The sequence below is a fragment of the Triticum urartu genome, chromosome 2A (genome assembly GCF_056163025.1).
Source record: "Triticum urartu cultivar PI428250 chromosome 2A, HENAU_Tu73, whole genome shotgun sequence".
Taxonomy (NCBI): Eukaryota; Viridiplantae; Streptophyta; class Magnoliopsida; order Poales; family Poaceae; genus Triticum; species Triticum urartu.
Window position 1 is genome coordinate 588,592,340 of NC_141874.1, and position 4,982 is coordinate 588,597,321.

Here is a 4,982-nt window from a genome sequence, read left to right on the forward strand (position 1 = left end):
AGTAAGAGTGAACTAAGTACTTCTTATTTGCATTGCAGGTGCTTTTGATGGTCTTTTCTCAGTTGAGATTCACCACAAAGGCTTCTTTTGTGGAACTGAAAGCAATAGCACATACATGGATTATGAAGTTGCTTGGTTTGACAATTGTGATAGTGATACTTGGTCCATTTTATGGATCAATGATTTTCTGCAGCAGCTCGGGTATGACAGAGTGAGTGTGAAGCTTGATGTGTTTTGGTGACAGCCGGGAAAGACATTGGGTGATGGATTGAGAGAGATAAAGTGTGATGCAGACATCCTTGCAATGATAGCAGCAACTACAGAGCACAAGAATTTGTTGCTGATTGTAGACCATGGAGAGACACCTGAACCGCCAAAGGTCATTACTCCAGGAAATGAAAGCAATGGAAAAGAGAAAAATATCCAGGATGAGGAAAGAAGTGTGCCAAAGAATAGGAGGGGAAGGAGGTTAATTGGGGAAGGATCATCCTCAGGTTGTGGTGATGAAGAAATGGAGGAAGAAGGTGGAGTAGATGCAGCAGCAGCAGATTCAGAGACTGATGAGGATTTCTATGATAGTGACTTTGATGTGGAGGATGGGGACGATGATTTGTTTGAGACAAATATAGATAAAGAGCTGGGAGAGGCAATGCTATAGGAGGTGCAAGAGGTGCTGGAAGAGTAGATGGCAATGGAGGAAGGACAGAACCAGGGGCTGGACTATGGAACTTGATGTTAGGAGCAAATACAAATGACTCACATGTGGGAGCAGAGGAGGAGCCCATCACACAAAATGCACCACAAGGGGATGAGTGGCTTGATGACTTCCTCTCCATGTAGATGGGAAATTTGATACACAAGTTCATGTCTGAACTTGATGAAAATGCAATAATGAACTTGGTCTTTTGCTTAGATTTGATTACAAGACATATTCTTATTTTTCTTATTAATGTAATGAGCATTTGGAATGTGATGTTACGTACCTTAAATTTTAAGTATTTGGCTGTAATGTTATGTACCAGACTTGTTCATAGTGTTGCTGTCAAAATTTTGGTACCGAATATGACTTTGTTGCTGTCAGCATTTAGCTCAGATGTTCACACAGTTGCTGTCAAAATTTGTATCTCTTCACAATGTGCATGCCAAGCTTTGGCAGTAATATTCAGTGCTGCTGTGAAGTTAATTATCATGTACGACTGTCAAGGTTACAGTTAATTATCATGCATATTTGAACGCACATGAATTATTCGATTCAAATCATGTTTGTTGTCAACATTGCTTTCTTTTGTATTAATTTCTCAATTTTTGGTATATACTCTCAGTTTGGTTTGCTGCAAGATGTATTGTGTTTGTGATGCATCAAGTTTTACAGTCATGTCAAAATGAGACCTATACATCTCAAAACATCTCAGTTTGTGATATATCATTGCTACAGGAAACAAAACATCTCAAATTACCATTTCCATTCAGTACATAGACCAAGCAATTCAGTAGTACATCTCATTGAGTTTAGTCTCAAATAAACCAAAATGCGTTTATACAAAATACATCAGGACCAACCAGCGATTGCAAACATTACTGCAACTAAATCAAAATACAAAGCAAACATTCTCATCCTATATCTCTATATAGCAACTGATCTCTTCTCCTTTCTCTGCTTCTCCTTCAGAGCTTCTACCTCACCATCTTTGTCTGTCAGCTTTCTCATCCTGTTAATCAACAATTCACACAGTAATAAGTGGCTCCAAATTAATTGATGTGATCTACTCGTATTATGTACAAATCACAGAATTAATAGGACCTCCAGAATTAGCACTCGCTAATACATCATACTGCCACACAAAAAATCGTCGGGCAGCCGCATTGTTGTGCCCACACAAATCGTCGAGTAGCCGCATTAAGAGGAAAAACTTTAGGCAGTTCATGATATATCAGGAACTAAATTCTTGTTTTAGAATATACCTCCGATAGGCATTCCAGCACTTGAAGGGAGAGATCCTTCAGCTCTTCTATAAGTTCAGAATTTCTCCTCCTGAGAATGAAATAAGAAAATCCACAATACCTCACATACAGAGTACTAGAGAGGGGATATGGATTGAATACCTGATTTTTGCCCCAATATAGACAGAACAATCTTGGCCCATTGCTCCTCGTCTTCCTCCATCTTCGCCCCGATGTCGACCATTCGCGGTACGCTGGTGCTGTACATGGACGACAAGTGAAACAGGGGTGAGAGAGGGAGTCAAATATGGGTGACAGAAGGGATGAGAGAGGTGGCCGGCGTCGCTAACCTCAGCTCTATGGGCTCTCCGCCGCCGACCAGCTCCAGCGCTCGCCGCCGTAGACCAGCTCCAGGGCTCGCCACCACCATCCATCTCTAGGGGCTCGCCGCCGCCGACCAGCCCCAGCCCTCGCTGCCGCCGACCAGCTCTAAGGCTCGCCGCGGTAGACCAGCTCTAGGGCTCCCCGCCGCCTTCCAGCTCTAGGGATCGCCGCCGCCGTCCAGCGCTACTTGTGCCGCTAAGGTCGAAAGGGAAACGAGGTTAGGGATTCGGGGGTGGTCGAAGCGTTGGCTCTATTGTGTCCCACCGGCTCAGGGGCTTCTGTGCGAAAAATAAAAACATGAAGGGTTTTTTTCGAAATAATCCAGCCACACGCCTCTGTGCGCACTCGCAGTCGCTAACAATGGGCCCCAAAGGCACATTGGCATCCTAGTCAGCAGTGCGGATGTATCAAAACGTGAACTGAACCGTATTTGAACGAAAGAGCCAAGTTTTAGCACCAGTTGGGCGTATTTTTCAAGTTTATGCACCAAACTGAACATTGATGGCAAGTTAAGGCACCACTGGTGTAATTACCTCTCTCTCTCTCTCTATATATATATATATATATATATATATGTATTGTCATATGATTTCTTATGCTCAAGTAATAATCTATTCACAATGTAAAGTATGAATCAGAAACTTCATTAAAAACTAAGAAATTATGATCTCGGTCATTGAAGCAATTGCAATTTATCATAACATCGGAAAGAGTCAATATAAGAGCTTTTCAGTAAGTCCACATACTCAACTATCATTTAGTCTTTCATAATTGCTAACACTCACGCGGCATTTGTGGTTATGGAGTTTTAATCGGACACAGAGAAAGATAGGGGCTTATAGTGTTGCCTGCCAACCTTTTACCTGAAGGGTAGTGTCAACAATAATAGTTCATGCTAACTTACATCCAATTGGATATATATATATATATATCAGGATCTTTCTAACACAATGTGCTTGCCAAAGGATAAAATGTAAAAAGGGAAGGTGAAGATCACCATGACTCTTGTATACGGTATGAGACAAGAATAAGAGGTAGGCCCTTCGCAGAGGGAAGCAGAGGTTGTCATGTGCTCTTATGGTTGGATGCACGAAATCTTAATGCAAAAGAACGTCACTTTATATTGCCACTTGTGATATGGACCTTTATTATATAGTTCGTCGCTTTTATTGCTTCCATATCACAAGATCGTATAAAGCTTATTTTCTCCACACTAATAGATCATACATATTTAGAGAGCAATTTTTATTGCATGCAACATGATAACTTATTTTAAAGATATTACTCAATCCATAGATAGGTATGGTGGACTCTCATGGCAAAACTGGGTTTAAGGATATTTGGAAGCACAAGTAGTATCTCTACTTGGTGCAAAGAATTTGGCTAGCATGAGGGGGAAAGGCAAGCTTAACATGTTGGATGATCCATGACAATATACTTTATTTCGGATATAAGAAAACATAACCCATTACGTTGTCTTCCTTGTCCAACATCAACTCTTTAGCATGTCATATTTTAATGAGTGCTCACAATCATAAAAGATGTCCAAGATAGTATATTTTTATGTGAAAACTCTCTTTCTTTATTACTTCCTATTAATTGCAATGATGACCAAAACTATGTTTGTTAACTCTCAACAACTTTTATTCATCATACTCTTTATATGTGAAGTCATTACTCTCCATAATATCAATACGATCTCTTTTATTTCTTTTTATTATTTCTTTTTCCAAAATTCCCTCAAGGTCATAGCAAGATAACCAAGCCCTTGACTCAACACTAATATTTATTATATATAGCTCACGGACTCGATTACATAGAAGGATCATAAGGCAAAACTCAAAACTTAATCATACTAAAACTTTATTCTACTAGATCAAGATATTACCAAAAGGATCGAACTAAGAAAAATGGTAAAGATAGGAGTATGATGGTGATACGATACCGGGGCACCTCCCCCAAGCTTGGCAGTTTCCAAGGGGAGTGCCCATACCCATGTGATTATTTCTCTTTCTTTGGAGGTGGTGATGTGATATTCTTGGCGATGATGCCCCTCAAGATACGATTCTCTTCCTCGAGCTTATTGACGTGCTGCTTGAGGTCCATTATTTCCTTACGGAGCTTGCTCGTGACGGCTAAAGCTCCTTTCACCCATGGATGTTGCATAGCTGCGGGAGAACAAGTAACACTATTTTTCATATTTTCATAAGAAAGAAATCTAACATTGGAAGGGATGACTGAGTTTGGAATAGCTGAGCTCTGTAGTTCCCCCATCGTGAATCCGGCTCAGAAACGAGAAGTAACTTCTTGATCCTCTTCCATGACATTTATCCTTTTCAAGTCGGCCTCCATCTCTTCCTCCGTTGATGGCCCAAAGTGGTCAGCATCACTGTTTGCTCCTGGTCCCGGTGTAGGACACCCGGCTCTCCCTGACTGACTGTTGGGAAGACATCTTGCTCTAATATGCAGCAGAAATAGCTCAAAACAAAAACAGAGGATATTTGCGTGATACGGTGGTCAAAACCTTCGGGAGATTATATAATGATTTTTTACCGATCAAAAGAAGTATCGTGCAAGAAAACGGAGTCCGGAGGGCACACGAGGTGCCCACGAGGCAGGGGCGCGCCCTCCACCCTCGTGGACGCCTCGTGTCCTTC

General features: G+C 41.3%; 1 long non-coding RNA gene across 1 annotated transcript; it reads right to left on the bottom strand.

Moving 5' to 3' along the window:
• Positions 1–1,461: 1,461 nt before the first annotated feature.
• Positions 1,462–2,538, bottom strand: LOC147986085 (uncharacterized). Its single transcript, XR_015615175.1, has 3 exons — positions 2,292–2,538; positions 1,963–2,201; positions 1,462–1,709 (listed from the first exon to the last, which is right to left on the bottom strand). It is a non-coding gene; the product is annotated as an uncharacterized LOC147986085 (long non-coding RNA).
• Positions 2,539–4,982: the final 2,444 nt, after the last annotated feature.